Below are 18,462 nucleotides of genomic sequence, written 5' to 3'. Positions count from 1 at the left end.
GTTGGGTTGGACAGTACAGGACAAGGACAAGGATTAGAGGGGTTGGGTTGGACAGCACAGGATGGGGACAAGGTTTAGAGGGGTTGGGTTGGACAGTACAGGACAAGGACAAGGATTAGAGGGGTTGGGTTGGACAGTACAGGACAAGGACAAGGATTAGAGGGGTAAGGTTGGACAGTACAGGACGGGGACAAGGATTAGAGGGGTTGGGTTGGACAGTACAGGACAGGGACAAGGATTAGAGGGGTTGGGTTGGACAGTACAGGACGGGGACAAGGATTAGAGGGGTTGGGTTGGACAGTACAGGACAGGGACAAGGATTAGAGGGGTTGGGTTGGACAGTACAGGACAGGGACAAGGATTAGAGGGGTTGGGTTGGACAGTACAGGACAAGGACAAGGATTAGAGGGGTTGGGTTGGACAGTACAGGACAAGGACAAGGATTAGAGGGGTAAGGTTGGACAGTACAGGACGGGGACAAGGATTAGAGGGGTAGGGTTGGACAGTACAGGACAAGGACAAGGATTAGAGGGGTTGGGTTGGACAGCACAGGACAGGGAAAAGGATTAGAGGGGTTGGGTTAGACAGTACAGGACAGGGACAAGGATTAGAGGGGTAGGGTTGGACAGTACAGGACAAGGACAAGGATTAGAGGAGTAGGGTTGGACAGTACAGGACGGGGACAAGGTTTAGAGGGGTTGGGTTGGACAGTACAGGACAAGGACAAGGATTAGAGGGGTTGGGTTGGACAGTACAGGACAGGGACAAGGATTAGAGGGGTAGGGTTGGACAGTACAGGACAGGGACAAGGATTAGAGGGGTAGGGTTGGACAGTACAGGACAAGGACAAGGATTAGAGGGGTTGGGTTGGACAGTACAGGACAGGGACAAGGATTAGAGGAGTAGGGTTGGACAGTACAGGACAAGGACAAGGATTAGAGGGGTTGGGTTGGACAGTACAGGACAAGGACAAGGATTAGGGGGGTTGGGTTGGACAGAACAGGACGGGGACAAGGATTAGAGGGGTTGGGTTGGACAGCACAGGATGGGGACAAGGATTAGAGGGGTTGGGTTGGACAGTACAGGACAAGGACAAGGATTAGAGGGGTTGGGTTGGACAGCACAGGACAGGGACAAGGATTAGAGGGGTTGGGTTGGACAGCACAGGACGGGGACAAGGATTAGAGGGGTTGGGTTGGACAGTACAGGACAAGGACAAGGATTAGAGGGGTTGGGTTGGACAGTACAGGACGGGGACAAGGATTAGAGGGGTTGGGTTGGACAGCACAGGACGGGGACAAGGATTAGAGGGGTTGGGTTGGACAGTACAGGACAAGGACAAGGATTAGAGGGGTTGGGTTGGACAGTACAGGACGGGGACAAGGATTAGAGGGGTTGGGTTGGACAGCACAGGATGGGGACAAGGATTAGAGGGGTTGGGTTGGACAGTACAGGACAAGGACAAGGATTAGAGGGGTTGGGTTGGACAGTACAGGACAGGGACAAGGATTAGAGGGGTAGGGTTGGACAGTACAGGACAGGGAAAAGGATTAGAGGACTACGGTTGGACAGCACAGGACGGGGACAAGGATTAGAGGGGTTGGGTTGGACAGTACAGGACAGGGACAAGGATTAGAGGGGTTGGGTTGGACAGTACAGGACAAGGACAAGGATTAGAGGGGTGGGGTTGGACAGTACAGGATGGGGACAAGGATTAGAGGGGTTGGGTTGGACAGTACAGGACAGGGACAAGGATTAGAGGGGTTGGGTTGGACAGTACAGGACAGGGACAAGGATTAGAGGGGTAGGGTTGGACAGTACAGGACAGGGAAAAGGATTAGAGGACTACGGTTGGACAGCACAGGACGGGGACAAGGATTAGAGGGGTTGGGTTGGACAGTACAGGACAGGGACAAGGATTAGAGGGGTTGGGTTGGACAGTACAGGACAAGGACAAGGATTAGAGGGGTGGGGTTGGACAGTACAGGATGGGGACAAGGATTAGAGGGGTTGGGATGGACAGCAGAGGATGGGGACAAGGATTAGAGGGGTTGGGTTGGACAGTACAGGACAAGGACAAGGATTAGAGGGGTTGGGTTGGACAGCACAGGAAGGGGACAAGGATTAGAGGGGTTGGGTTGGACAGTACAGGACAGGGAAAAGGATTAGAGGGGTTGGGTTGGACAGTACAGGACAGGGACAAGGATTAGAGGGGTTGGGTTGGACAGTACAGGACAAGGACAAGGATTAGAGGAGTAGGGTTGGACAGCACAGGATGGGGACAAGGATTAGAGGAGTGGGGTTGGACAGTACAGGACAGGGACAAGGATTAGAGGGGTTGGGTTGGACAGTACAGGACAAGGACAAGGATTAGAGGGGTTGGGTTGGACAGTACAGGACGGGGACAAGGATTAGAGGAGTAGGGTTGGACAGTACAGGACAGGGAAAAGGATTAGAGGGGTTGGGTTGGACAGTACAGGACAAGGACAAGGATTAGAGGGGTTGGGTTGGACAGTACAGGACGGGGACAAGGATTAGAGGAGTAGGGTTGGACAGTACAGGACAGGGAAAAGGATTAGAGGGGTTGGGTTGGACAGCACAGGACAAGGACAAGGATTAGAGGGGTAGGGTTGGACAGTACAGGACAAGGACAAGGATTAGAGGGGTTGGGTTGGACAGTACAGGACAAGGACAAGGATTAGAGGGGTTGGGTTGGACAGCACAGGATGGGGACAAGGATTAGAGGGGTTGGGTTGGACAGTACAGGACAAGGACAAGGATTAGAGGGGTTGGGTTGGACAGCACAGGACGGGGACAAGGATTAGAGGGGTTGGGTTGGACAGTACAGGACGGGGACAAGGATTAGAGGAGTAGGGTTGGACAGTACAGGACAGGGACAAGGATTAGAGGGGTTGGGTTGGACAGTACAGGACGGGGACAAGGATTAGAGGGGTTGGGTTGGACAGTACAGGACGGGGACAAGGATTAGAGGGGTTGGGTTGGACAGTACAGGACAAGGACATGGATTAGAGGACTACGGTTGGACAGCACAGGACGGGGACAAGGATTAGAGGGGTTGGGTTGGACAGTACAGGACAGGGACAAGGATTAGAGGGGTTGGGTTGGACAGTACAGGACAAGGACATGGATTAGAGGACTACGGTTGGACAGCACAGGACGGGGACAAGGATTAGAGGGGTTGGGTTGGACAGTACAGGACGGGGACAAGGATTAGAGGAGTAGGGTTGGACAGTACAGGACAGGGAAAAGGATTAGAGGGGTTGGGTTGGACAGTACAGGACAGGGAAAAGGATTAGAGGGGTAGGGTTGGACAGTACAGGACAAGGACAAGGATTAGAGGGGTAGGGTTGGACAGTACAGGACAGGGAAAAGGATTAGAGGACTACGGTTGGACAGCACAGGATGGGGACAAGGATTAGAGGGGTTGGGTTGGACAGTACAGGACGGGGACAAGGATTAGAGGGGTTGGGTTGGACAGTACAGGACGGGGACAAGGATTAGAGGAGTAGGGTTGGACAGTACAGGACAAGGATTAGAGGGGTTGGGTTGGACAGTACAGGACAAGGACAAGGATTAGAGGGGTTGGGTTGGACAGTACAGGACAGGGACAAGGATTAGAGGACTACGGTTGGACAGCACAGGACGGGGACAAGGATTAGAGGGGTTGGGTTGGACAGTACAGGACAGGGACAAGGATTAGAGGGGTTGGGTTGGACAGTACAGGACAGGGACAAGGATTAGAGGACTACGGTTGGACAGCACAGGACGGGGACAAGGATTAGAGGGGTTGGGTTGGACAGTACAGGATGGGGACAAGGATTAGAGGGGTTGGGTTGGACAGTACAGGACAGGGACAAGGATTAGAGGGGTTGGGTTGGACAGTACAGGATGGGGACAAGGATTAGAGGGGTTGGGTTGGACAGTACAGGACAGGGACAAGGATTAGAGGGGTTGGGTTGGACAGTACAGGACAGGGACAAGGATTAGAGGGGTTGGGTTGGACAGTACAGGACGGGGACAAGGATTAGAGGGGTTGGGTTGGACAGTACAGGATGAGGACAAGGATTAGAGGGGTTGGGTTGGACAGTACAGGACAGGGACAAGGATTAGAGGAGTAGGGTTGGACAGTACAGGACAGGGAAAAGGATTAGAGGGGTTGGGTTGGACAATACAGGACGGGGACAAGGATTAGAGGGGTTGGGTTGGACAGTACAGGACAGGGAAAAGGATTAGAGGGGTTGGGTTGGACAGTACAGGACGGGGACAAGGATTAGAGGGGTTGGGTGTAATGTTCTGGTACCTTTGGGTACCCTAATTACTCTTTCATAAGTGTATGCGCCCCACCATTCTCTTTTGGTAAGGTGCGCATACACCTTTAAGACTGATGCTGTCATCACTGAGCGCCGGACTGGATGGCTATTTAGATCGCCGGCTCTCACTCACATGTGTTCGTTCAAACTGCTTTGTGCCTTGATGCTAACCTGTCTTGAAGCTCTCATGCTTGCAAGCATACCTCGCTGTCGGAACCACGCTGCGCTGATCCCTGTATCCCGCTACCGGATCATCCGCTCTTGCCGAACCTCTCCTCTGCTACATTGCTATTAGTGATAAGTACCCCACAGGGGAAACCTCTATAACCTTTATACTAAAGCTTACACTATCTAGCTCTGCATACTAAGGACTATTACTACATCTGCATTATCTAAGATTGCTAGCTCTTGAGCCTACTACCACCTGTTCTTGCACTGGGTTGATCTCTCTTGTATGTCCACCTGCTACTCTGTCATCTGCTACCATACATGATTGCTAAACCTATCTGCAACCCATCTGCTAATATCTTACTTTCAAGAACATTTCCTTTCAAGTGTCTGTCATCTACCATCTCTACCCAACCTGTCTCTTCAGCCTATCATCAATGTGTTACTATATACATAAGTCTTATTGAGTGTGTGTATTTACTTGCTGAATTGAGATCATCCACACATGACTACTGAAGTGGAATATTTCTGCAGCTGAAAATCCACATCATACGTAAAACGCAGGAGCGTTACAGATTGAACGAACACACAAATGGATTCAGCAGAAATAACCACTCAGATGACACAATTAAAACAGCAAGTAACTGCGTTAATACACTTGCTGAATTAAAAGAAGACAATCAGGCTCTGTCGCAGCAGGTAATTAGACTGACACAACTTACCACTGCCCAGTCCCCTGAACCCAAAATAAATCCTCCTTTGGTATTTACAGGCGATCGCAAAAAATTTCGCGAATTTAAAAACGCATGTGAGTTACTTTTCTTGCTAAAACCCCGTACCTACCTTACTGATCACATTAAGGTTTGTACTATTATTTCTTACCTAACAGGCGATCCTCGGGCCTGGGCAGACTCTCTTTTTGAGAAAAGCGACCAGCTTCTCAACTCCTATGCCTTGTTCCTAGCAGAACTCACTAGCCTATATGATGATCCCAATAGGCAGAGTACTGCCGATCTTCAATTAAGATCCTTGAAACAAGGTGGGAGACCTGTAGAAGACTTTGTCGCAGAATTCAAGAGATGGACCCTTGATTCAGAATGGAATGATGCATCTCTGAAATCCCAATTTAGGCTTGGCCTATCAGAGGCCGTTAAAGACGAGCTCGCCCGAGCGGATCTGCCAAAAACCCTGGATGCATTGATACAACTCAGTATCACCATAGATAGAAGACTACGAGAAAGAAAGGCTGAGAAAATGGGAATGCCATTATCCAGTTCTTCTCGGATCTCGGCCGTTGACCCCGTTCCTATGGAGGTAGGAACCATACGCCCACCTCTATCAACTATGGAAAGAGCCAAAAGACGATCTGGTAATCTCTGCTTGTACTGTGCATCCCCGGATCACAAGATAAACGTCTGTCCCCTAGTCTACAAAAAGAAGGGTGAGTGTTCACATGTCTCCCTAGGGGGATTGACAACTTCATTCACTAACCCTTACCTTTCTGTTTGCTTAACATTACAGTGGGACCAGAACAGGATTACTACTAAGGCCATGATTGACACAGGATCTTGTGGAAATTATATTGACATACGTTTTGCTGCTTTAAATAAAGTTCCTATTATTTCTAAACTTAAACCTGTCTCAGTAAGTCTTATTAACGGTGTTCCTTTATCCTCTGGTCCAATCACTGATCAGACACAGGCACTCCTAGTCACTACTAACGGGTCTCATATGGAAACCACTACCTTCGATCTAATACCTTCACCCCACTTTCCCATTGTTTTGGGACTTCCCTGGTTGCACACACATCAACCAACCATAGATTGGAAGGAACGGACCCTGACCTTCCTCTCTTGCTATTGCGAGGGTACGTGTAACCTCCCGTCTTTCGGGAAGATCCTGTCTGTGGTGACAGATGAGATTGCACCACTATGTTATCAGGATCTCTCTGAGGTTTTTCTTGAGAAAAATGCTCAAGCACTACCTCCCCATCGAGACTATGATTGTAGCATTGATCTACTCCCAAATAGCAAATTGCCGTTCGGTCATGTTTATCCTCTTTCACAGGATGAACTTTCCCATCTCAAAGACTATTTGGATGAGAACTTGGAAAAAGGTTTTATTAGACCTTCCACTTCTTCCACAGCAGCAGGACTCTTTTTTGTCCGCAATAAGGACTCAAGTCTCAGGCCTATCATCGACTATAGGCAATTGAATGCTATTACAATAAAAGATCGCTATCCTCTACCGCTTATCCCTGAGCTCATTGAGCAGGTGCGTGGAGCTACCTATTTTTCAAAATTGGACCTGAAAGGAGCATACAATCTCATTCGAATCCGTGATGGACACGAGTGGAAGACTGCATTCAGAACCAGATACGGATTGTTCGAATATCTTGTAATGCCATTCGGGCTATGCAACCCCCCTGCAGTTTTTCAACGATTTATAAACGATATTTTCAGAGACTTACTAGATGTCTGTGTTGTGGTATATCTGGACGATATACTTATATATTCACGGACCCTGTCTGAACACATAAGACATGTAAGACTTGTATTATCGAGATTGCTTGCACACAACCTTTATGTGAAACTGAAAAAATGCTTGTTTCATAAAGAAGAGGTACTGTTTCTAGGCTACATCATATCCAAAACAGGAATCGAGATGGACATGAGTAAGATATCCTGCATTCAGGATTGGCCTACACCAACCACACGCAAGGCGCTACAGCGATTCCTTGGATTTTCGAATTTCTACAGGAAGTTCATTAGAAACTTCTCTGCCATTGTGAGACCCCTCACACAGCTCACTAGCATTAAAATACCATTTAAATGGTCAGATGAAGCAAATAAAGCTTTTCACTTGTTAAAGACAAGGTTTACTTCCGCTCCCATATTACGCCATCCAGACCCATCCCTCCAATACATTCTGGAGGTAGATGCGTCAAACATGGCAGTAGGAGCAATACTCTCCCAACGACCAACTCACACTTCACCACTTCATCCAGTCGCCTTTTTTTCTAAATCCCTAAGCAGTCCCGAGATAAATTACCCCGTGGGTGAAAAGGAACTGCTTGCTATAAAATTGGCTCTGGAGAATTGGCGACATTTACTCGAAGGCACCCAATTACCAATACTTATATACACGGACCATAAAAATCTCCAATATCTTCAGACTAACAAAACTCTCTCGCACTGACAGGTACGATGGTCACTATTCTTTCTAAGGTTTAACTTCCTAGTGACCTACACACCTGCAGATAAGAACAAAAAAGCGGATGCACTATCACGACTAACTGAAGAAAACTACTTTGAAATCCCTTCCGTTCCTATAATACCTCACAAACGCATTATTGGAGTTGTCCGTTCCTTGAAGGAAGAGGTTCTGCATGGTATAAGTTTGGATTCACCCCCACCACAACTAAATACTGATGCAGAAGGCTTCCTCTACTACAACGACAAACTTTACATACCACCTACCATACGCACCAAGATCTTGGAATTATCGCATGATGTGCCTATGGCAGGACATATGGGTATGACAAAGACTCTTAATCTGATTACCAGGCAATTCTGGTGGCCTGACATGAAAACATCTATACAAAAATTCGTCTCTTCATGCAATGTCTGTGCCAGGTCCAAAATTGACACTACGAGACCATCCGGTCTACTATGCAGTCTACCAATACCCCAAACTCCATGGGAAGTTGTGTCCTTGGACCATCTTAGTGTCAGTGGACCATCTGACAAAAATGGCACATTTCATTGCTATTCGCAGACTACCTTCATCCAAACAAACGGCAGGACTCCTGATGAAACATGTCTTTAAGTTACATGGTATCCCAAAAACTCTTCTGTCTGACCGTGGATCACAATTTATTTCCAAGTTCTGGCAAGAACTATGTCACATACTACGGATCGAGCGGAAGCTCACTTCTCCTTACCATCCGCAGACCAACGGACAGACTGAAAGAGTCAACCAATGCATCGAGCAATATTTACGTTGTTACACTTCTTACCAACAGGATGATTGGGTGGATCTTCTCCCTTTGGCAGAATTTGCCTACAAAAACGCAACCCACAGTACGACCAAGCAGAGTCCGTTCTACTTGAACTATGGGTTTCATCCCTCTATTCTTCCACCACGCATCCTTCCTTCAAACAACCCAGTAGCTTCAGACTATCTTACCCAAATAAAGGACTCTCTGGGTTTGCTTAATACTACCATTGCACACGCTCATAGTCAACAAAAGAAGTACTATGATCTTCGCAGAAGACCTTCTCCTCAGTACGCTATTGGGGACCTCGTTTGGCTCTCAACAAAAAATTTAAGACTGAAAATCCCTAGCAAAAAGCTTGGACCTCTGTTCTTGGGACCTTTCCCAATCAAGAAACTTATTGGAAAAGCTGCAGTACAGCTAACATTGCCAATAGACCTCAAAATACATCCCATTTTCCATGTGTCGCTACTGAAGCCCCATGTTCCTGACCAAGGAATAAGGCCTACTATCCCACCTCCTCCTCCTGTACAAGTTGAAGGTGGAGAAGAATATGAGATAAAAGAGATTCTGGATTCTCGTATCCACAGAGGAAGACTTCAGTACTTGGTTCGATGGAAGAACTATGGGCCCCAAGACGACACCTGGCTAAACACCTCTGAAATACATGCCCCTAGATTAATCCGCAATTTTCATGCGAAGTACCCAGACAAACCAGCTCCAGAGGCCTTCAGGAGCCGGCCTTAAGGGGGGGGTACTGTAATGTTCTGGTACCTTTGGGTACCCTAATTACTCTTTCATAAGTGTATGCACTCCACCATTCTCTTTTGGTAAGGTGCGCATACACCTTTAAGACTGATGCTGTCATCACTGAGCGCCGGACTGGATGGCTGTTTAGATCGCCGGCTCTCACTCACATGTGTTCGTTCAAACTGCTTTGTGCCTTGATGCTAACCTGTCTTGAAGCTCTCATGCTTGCAAGCATACCTCGCTGTCGGAACCACGCTGCGCTGATCCCTGTATCCCGCTACCGGATCATCCGCTCTTGCCGAACCTCTCCTCTGCTACATTGCTATTAGTGATAAGTACCCCACAGGGGAAACCTCTATAACCTTTATACTAAAGGTTACACTATCTAGCTCTGCATACTAAGGACTATTACTACATCTGCATTATCTAAGATTGCTAGCTCTTGAGCCTACTACCACCTGTTCTTGCACTGGGTTGATCTCTCTTATATGTCCACCTGCTACTCTGTCATCAGCTACCATACATGATTGCTAAACCTATCTGCATCCCATCTGCTACTATCTTACTTTCAAGAACATTTCCTTTCAAGTGTCTGTCATCTACCATCTCTACCCAACCTGTCTCTTCAGCCTATCATCACTGTGTTACTATATACATAAGTCACTCTAGGAAACATCTTATTGAGTGTGTGTATTTACTTGCTGAATTGAGATCATCCACACATGATGAGTCATTGAGAGTTGGGATTGGTGTCTCAGCATTTCTCTACATGACTACTGAAGTGGAATATTTCTGCAGCTGAAAATCCACATCATACGTAAAACGCAGGAGCGTTACATTGGGTTGGACAGTACAGGACGGGGACAAGGATTAGAGGGGTTGGGTTGGACAGTACAGGACAGGGACAAGGATTAGAGGAGTAGGGTTGGACAGTACAGGACAGGGACAAGGATTAGAGGGGTTGGGTTGGACAGTACAGGACGGGGACAAGGATTAGAGGGGTTGGGTTGGACAGTACAGGACGGGGACAAGGATTAGAGGGGTTGGGTTGGACAGTACAGGACGGGGACAAGGATTAGAGGGGTAGGGTTGGACAGTACAGGACAGGGACAAGGATTAGAGGGGTTGGGTTGGACAGTACAGGACAGGGACAAGGATTAGAGGGTTTGGGTTGGACAGTACAGGACAGGGACAAGGATTAGAGGGGTTGGGTTGGACAGTACAGGACGGGGACAAGGATTAGAGGGTTTGGGTTGGACAGTACAGGACAGGGACAAGGATTAGAGGAGTAGGGTTGGACAGTACAGGACAGGGACAAGGATTAGAGGGGTTGGGTTGGACAGTACAGGACAGGGACAAGGATTAGAGGGGTTGGGTTAGACAGTACAGGACGGGGACAAGGATTAGAGGAGTAGGGTTGGACAGTACAGGACAGGGAAAAGGATTAGAGGGGTTGGGTTGGACAGTACAGGACAGGGACAAGGATTAGAGGGGTTGGGTTGGACAGTACAGGACAAGGACAAGGATTAGAGGAGTAGGGTTGGACAGCACAGGATGGGGACAAGGATTAGAGGAGTAGGGTTGGACAGTACAGGACAGGGACAAGGATTAGAGGGGTAGGGTTGGACAGTACAGGACGGGGACAAGGATTAGAGGAGTAGGGTTGGACAGTACAGGACAGGGAAAAGGATTAGAGGACTACGGTTGGACAGCACAGGACGGGGACAAGGATTAGAAGGGTTGGGTTGGACAGCACAGGACAGGGACAAGGATTAGAGGGGTTGGGTTGGACAGTACAGGACAGGGACAAGGATTAGAGGGGTTGGGTTGGACAGTACAGGACAGGGACAAGGATTAGAGGACTACGGTTGGACAGCACAGGATGGGAAATATTTGTCGGTTTTTTACAAAGATCAGGTTGCTTAGGGTCAGTATGAGGCAGGAATGTCGGGAGTTTTCAGGGATAGACAGGTAAGGTGATCCTGTAATGAGACAGCGGAAGTAGCCCAGCCAGAGACAACAGTGGAGGAACATTGGTTTTTCCAGGCGGTATAGATGAGCCATTCATAGGATAATCGGTCTGTATACAGCCTCCACTGTTTATTCAAGTGTGGTAAATGCTCGCTGTTCACATTCCATGACCTAAATTCCATGAGGAACCAGGCAGAGTCCCAACATCATGACATGGAAGATTATTAACATTTTGTGGAGCTGATTGCATGCGATGGAAGAAGGTTTTCCGCTCTCCCAGCTGTGCACAGATGAGGAACACTCCATGAAATTGTGTGGATCGGAGGGGAGTCACGGAGCCCCCCACACCTCCAATGTATAAATCAGGCAACAGACATCTGAAATCTCCGGAATCATTGAGAGGAACACATGTACAGAATGATGAGATCAGGACTTCTATATGCACATAAAATGTCTCTCCCCATTCACTCTATGGATCCAATCTCCTCTACCCACATCTGATCGGAGTTAGCATTGTGGGCTCTGGCATTCGGCACGACAACATCAAGTTTCTGTTCCACAGATGTGAGATAATGAGTCACGTAGAAGATTCCCATTCTGTGTGTGTTCTCAACTCATCCATCAATATATTACCTCTGCCCAGACTGTCCATTCCCTGAGCCGGGCCGCGCAAGGCCATACAAGGCCATACAAGGCCAGGTAAGAGCATGGCAGACCCAACATCAGAACACAGAAGCTCCTATGAAACACCTTCTATAGACGAATGTCAGAAAACGTCTGGAGAAACCGCCGGCACTGAGAGGTAGAGGAGCTCGGGAGCTGAAGATGACCCCCATTGCAAGCCAATCAGAAGCTAGCCTCAAATGTCTATCTTTGATATAACTTCACTCAAGAGTTCAAAAGACTTGAAGTGGACCTTAACAAAAAAAAATCAGGATTTGCTACCTTATACCAAAGATATGGAGCTGGTCATTTAAAAAAAATAAAACCACCTAGCTTATATCTAAAAATCCTGCTGAAAACTAGCAGCCTATTTCTATACATTGGCACTCCTAACATCAGTGCAGCTTTTCGTAGCCTCATAAGTGGAGTGAGGTCATGTAAGAAATGGGGGAAGACTTGATGATGCCACTGCTGTGCTGCTCGCTGTTTTCCATGCTGGAGAGGAAGCCACACAGGAGAACCTGCAGTACAAGAATCTCCCTGCTTCTGCTACATCCATTCTGTAGATCTGTGCTTCATACCCCTCCAGAGCAGAGAAAACTCCACAGTTCCATCCTCCTACTATTCATAGGAGATAATAGAGAAAACATCTCCATAGTCCCATCCTCAGACCCTTTATAGAAGATAGTAGAGAAAACACATTCACAATCCCATCCTATTACCCTTCAGGGCAGACCAGAAGACAGTGTGGTCCATGGTGTGGGATGAGAAGGGAGGAGACCTCTGATTAGACACCGGAAATCATAAGACAGCGAAGTTCATGGTTTGGGATGAGGAAAAGGGAGGAGGCCTCTGACCAGACACAGGAGGTCAGAAGCCAGTGTGATCCATGGTGTGGGATGAGGAGAATTGAGGAGACCCCTAGCCAGACTATGGAGATCAGAAGAAAGTGTGGTCCATGGTGTGGGATGAGGAGAAGAGAGGAGATCTCTGACTGGAGAATAGAGATCAGAAGACAGTGTAGTACATTGTGTGAGATGAGAAAAAAGAAGGAGACCTCTGACCAGAGAATGGAGATCAGAGGACAGTGCGGTCCATAGTGTGGGATGAGGAGAACAGAAGAGACCCCTAACCAGACACTGGAGATCAGAAGACAGTGTAGTCCATGGATGCCAGTGTCCGTCCCGGAGACCTGGTTCATGGAGGCCGGTATTCCCCCTGAGAGTCAGACACCAAGACCTCCTCTCTGTGTTGGAGTGCCTGAGATTCAGAGTAACAGATAGTATCACAGGGAGATTCAGAGTAACAGATAGTATCACAGGGAGATTCAGAGTAACAGATAGTATCACAGGGAGATTCAGAGTAACAGATAGTATCACAGGGAGATTCAGAGTAACAGATAGTATCACAGGGAGATTCAGAGTAACGGATAGTATCACAGGAAGATTCAGAGTAACAGATAGTATCACAGGGAGATTCAGAGTAACAGATAGAATCACAGGGAGATTCAGTCTAGTGGTGACCAAATGATTAATCTGCAAATCCCCCATTTGAACCCCCAAAAGACAGACAGGCCTCCACTCATGTACAATATAAAGTGTCTGAGCCGTGAAATCTTCTAGTCAGGGACAAAGTCTAAATTCAATCCTTGTAATTACCTTCAGTCTCTGCCGTGTCACATGTGTGTACAGACCACTAAATCACATGTCGTCTCTGCCGTGTCACATATGTGTACAGACCACTAAATCACATCTCGTCTCTGCCGTGTCACATATGTGTGTACAGACCACTAAATCAGGTCTATTTACAGCAGCCAACGGCCTGACCCGGAGCTCCCATCGGTCAGAGATTTAATGCTGTGCACACACATAGTCCTGGAAGAAGTTCTAATGACCAATTCTGACCATCAATCACCTTCTAGAGGACTCAACCTGAGCCAAGACCCATCCCGAAAAAACAACCCGCACAAATTAAAGTAAAACTCCGGCTGTTTGGGACCCTTTTAGGGAGATTCACCCCCTCTATTATCACCCCCTCTATTATCACCCCCTCCATTATCACCCCCTCTATTATGACCCCCTCTATTATCACCCCCTCCATTATCACCCCCTCCATTATCACCCCCTCTATTATCACCCCCTCTATTATCACCCCCTCTATTATCACCCCCTCTATTATCACCCCCTCCATTATCACCCCCTCTATTATCACCCCCTCTATTATCACCCCCTCCATTATCACCCCCTCCATTATCACCCCCTCTATTATCACCCCCTCTATTATCACCCCCTCCATTATCACCCCCTCTATTATCACCCCCTCTATTATTACCCCCTCTATTATCACCCCCTCTATTATCACCCCCTCCATTATCACCCCCTCTATTATCACCCCCTCTATTATTACCCCCTCTATTGTCACTCCCTCTATTATCACCCCCTCTATTATCACCCCCTCCATTATCACCCCCTCCATTATCACCCCCTCTATTATCACCCCCTCTATTGTCACTCCCTCTATTATCACCCTCTCCATTATCACCATCTCTATTATCACCCCCTCTATTATCACCCCCTCCATTATTACCCCCTCCATTATCACCCCCTCTATTATCACCCCCTCCATTATCACCCCCTCTTTTATCACCCCCTCTATTATCACCCCCTCCATTATCACCCCCTCCATTATTACCCCCTCTATTATCACCCCCTCTATTATTACCCCCTCCATTATCACCCCCTCCATTATCACCCCCTTTATTATCACCCCCTCCATTATCACCCCCTCCATTATCACCCCCTTTATTATCACCCCCTCCATTATCACCCCCTCCATTATCACCCCCTCTATTGTCACTCCCTCTATTATCACCCCCTCCATTATCACCCCCTCTATTATCACCCCCTCCATTATCACCCCCTCTATTATCACCCCCTCTATTGTCACTCCCTCTATTATCACCCCCTCCATTATCACCCCCTCTATTATCACCCCCTCCATTATCACCCCCTCCATTATCACCCCCTCCATTATTACCCCCTCTATTATCACCCCCTCCATTATCACCCCCTCCATTATTACCCCCTCTATTGTCACCCCCTCTATTATCACCCCCTCTATTATTACCCCCTCCATTATTACCCCCTGTATTATCACCCCCTCTATTATTACCCCCTCCATTGTCACTACCACAGAATGTGATCCAAAATGGGTGAAAGGTGCAAACTTTATCTCATGTTGGGGACGTTTCCTATTATTTTGAGTTAGCATTCCTTTCATTTTGGGGGTGCACATCTAATTCTGGGCTGATTTCTCTCATTTTGGGGGTTCTCTCACATTTTGGCTGGATTTCCTCTAATTTTAAATGGGGTCTCGCCATTTTAGGGGGTTTCTGGTTATTTTGGGGTGGTTTCATTTCATGTTAAAGAGGTTTCGTCTCATCTTTGGGGGTGGCTTCACCTCCTCTTCAGGGATAGGGGTGGGGTGGGGGGGCAAAATTCTCTCTCTATTAGGGGGGTTTCCACTCTTTTAGAAAAGTTCCTCTCATTGGGTGTGGGGGGTCCTACTTTAAGGGTTCATCGTTATTTGGGGTGTTCCTCTCATGTTGGGGAGTTTCCCCTCTGACTAGGCCTGGCAGTAGGACGGGTGGTAGAGAAGACCATAGGGGCCATGGCTATTCTGCCACACTACAGCATCCCGGACAGTTTGCTCAGATAGTGGTGGAAGAATGAGAAAGTTGGGCACAAAGACCCAACCTGCATCCAACCCAGATCAGAGCACCCGTCATAACAAATATGGCCAAAAAGAAGCCAATATCACCAACATCAGATGGAGGATGAGAAGAGCTTGTATAAGCAAGTCCCCATTACAGACCAGTTATTAGCATATGTCGATGGGTGGATATTATACGGCCATAAGAAAATACAATGTACATAAATGACCCCAATAGAATACAATGTACATAAATGACCCCAATAGGAAGCTGGACTCACTGATAACACTGCAGGAGGTAGGATGATCTACAGGGTTGTTCTAATGCTCCACATAGAATGACATTCACACTGTTCACCACCCTGGAAAATATTAATTCAATGAAAATAACATTAATAAAGAATTGGGAGCCCTTCAATAGATGGACAGCATGTGTACAGACCCGGGAACTCAGCACAGGGATGGAGGGAACCCCTCATAATGGGCACAGCGGGTGTACAGACCCGGGAACTCAGCACAGGGATGGAGGGAACCCCTCATAATGGGCACAGCGGGTGTACAGACCCGGGAACCCAGCACAGGGATGGTGGGAAACTGCCATTCCACTCCCTGACAGCGAGGTGTGAGGTTGCTGGTTCCTTAGCTCGTGTGCTTCCAGAAGCCAGGGGCTAGAGTTGCTTCTCTGCCCCAGGAAGGATGCTGGATCCTGGGGAGGACCCTGGCGGGGGCCCCCTGGATAGGCCTGAGACTATGGAAGACATGGAGCTCGGCCGAAGGAGGGGTGAATCCCTGCCTACCTTTAGACGGAGGACTGTTGAAAAGCTGAGGCGGATTGAGAAAGAGGAGGAGAAATTGGCAACTTTGAAAGTAGAATTTAAAAAGAAAAAGTTGTATTGTGCCAAACTGTACAGTAAGAAGAGACCGGCTCTGAGGCCTGAATTGAAGGACTTGGAGCAAGCTTTGAGGAAGCAGAAAGAGTTGGTGAGCTCTCTGAAGGAAAGCTGTGAAGCACTTCAGGAGAAATACAGGAATGAGGAGCGTTTCAGCCGTATGAGGAGAGGAGCCGTTTCCAGCATGGAGAGTGACCCAGTCAGTGAGGAGATTCAGGTACCGACAGAGTCAGCAGAGAGTGAGAAAGTGGGCCCGGAGGATGAGCCCAGCTCTTCAACACCTCAGAGATCTGCTGAGCCCCCAATGGCGGAGGCCTCTGTCTCCCTCCCTCTGCAGCAGCAATGTGGAACATCTGAGCAGGAGGTTGAGGGGGGTACTGGCATGTTGGAGTTCGTCGCTGAGCTGGAATCCCCTCTGGATGGAAGAAAGTTCCATTTTTCTGCAGATTCCCCAGATGAGGAGATGGATACCGTTCCTCGCCCTATGAGAGAGAGACCTGTGGAGAGAGGAAAATTCACCATTAAGCCTGCAACATCCAGGAGGGAGTTTGATCCCGCCATTAACCATGACACTGCAGAGGTAACACAGCAAGCAGGTACAGTGTGTGTGCAAGGTGGTGATGTGAACTTTAATGACAATGTGCTTGCTGAGGGTTGTAGTGCTATGGGCTGTCAGCCCACACCCATAGACAATGTGCAGCATGCAGTGCAACCTGATACACCTGCTGAAAAAATTCCACTTTTAAATGCAAGTGGTGAGAAAATTGGAAAAAACTGTGTGTTTCTGGTTGAAGAGTCTGCAGAGAGGAGCACCACAGACATTGCAGAGGCTTTGCCTGGACCAAATACAGTGGCTGTTCCTGAGCATGGTGGAGGAGATGCTGGGAGCAGTAGTACTATAACTTTTTTGGAGTCTGCAGTAGACAAGGCTGTGATTGAACCCAGGAAAGCAGCTGAGTGCTCAGAGAAGGGGGAGGGGGTGGGTATTGTCTCTGCTGCTCCAAAGACTGCAAGGGTTGATTCAGGCTCCTTGTCATCAGGTGTGGTTGTGTCTAAAGACAATCCTGTAATTGCTGATGTTTCTGGGAGGAAAACCTATGCTGGTGCTGCTGAAGGGTTTGGGAGGGGGGTGCAAGCAGGGAAGGAGCATGGAAATGTTTTATCTTCCTCATTATTTAAAAGGAGGAATGTGGTACAGCTCAGATGGGAAGGCGAAGGTATTCCCCCATATAGGAGAGCTGTGGTTGATAAGATTCTACAAATGGGTTTTAAACCTGCAGATATCTTTGCCCTGATCAGTCCGACCGGCTCTTATGAGTACGATTTGTCCTTTGTCCGTCCGGAGTCTTTGGACATATTTTGGGAGAAATATGAACATGTGTGTAGGAGCCTGCCGGACTGGAAAGGGCTCATCCCCAAAGTTGTGTCACGTCAGCCACTTATTAAAATGGTGACGATTCTTGTGCGCAATGAGTCCATACCGCAAGGGGATTTATCTGTATGGCTGAGGAGATATGGAGACATCCTGAGCCCCTTACACAAAATTATGGATGATCGAGGAATATGGACGGGGGGATGGTCTGTGCAGCTAAAACTAAGAGTCATTGATAATGTCATCCAGCATCTGCCATCCTCAGCTTTCCTGGGGAGGGACAGACTGACCATCTTCTATCCAGGCCAGCCAAAGCTGTGCAATAAGTGTGGGGATAAAGGGCACTTTGCATCCTCCTGTCCAGTAATGAAATGCTCTCTGTGTCAGGATTTAGGGCATTTGGCAAAAGATTGCAATATTATAAGGTGCAACTTGTGCAATGCAGTTGGGCATCCTTATAGCCAGTGTCCTGAGGCAATGCACAACCAGCCTGAGCTCATGAGAGAGTTCTTCCGTCTGGACATGGAGGATGCTCAGAGCTCAGCAGCTAGGGTGCCTGCGATTCCCTCCGAGACTGTACCAATACCCAGTGTGTCAGTGTCTTCCCAG

At 48.0% G+C, this 18,462-nt stretch overlaps 1 protein-coding gene across 6 annotated transcripts in view; it reads right to left on the bottom strand.

Annotated features, from left to right (window-relative positions):
• Positions 1-18,462, bottom strand: part of LOXL3 (lysyl oxidase like 3) — a 141,017-nt gene that overhangs the window by 98,452 nt on the left and 24,103 nt on the right. For 5 of the 6 annotated variants that reach the window (XM_082268902.1, XM_082268905.1, XM_082268906.1 and 2 more), the window contains exon 1: positions 15,873-15,938. The exons of the other annotated variant lie outside the window; for it this stretch is intronic. The gene's annotated coding sequence lies outside the window, so the exon portion shown is untranslated. Of the gene's footprint in view, positions 1-15,872; positions 15,939-18,462 lie in introns of those variants that run through there. 6 annotated transcript variants of the gene reach the window in all.

This window comes from Pelophylax lessonae (genome assembly GCF_965119305.1).
Source record: "Pelophylax lessonae genome assembly, chromosome: 1".
NCBI classification, from domain to species: domain Eukaryota; kingdom Metazoa; phylum Chordata; class Amphibia; order Anura; family Ranidae; genus Pelophylax; species Pelophylax lessonae.
This window is presented reverse-complemented; position numbering and strand designations above follow the sequence as displayed.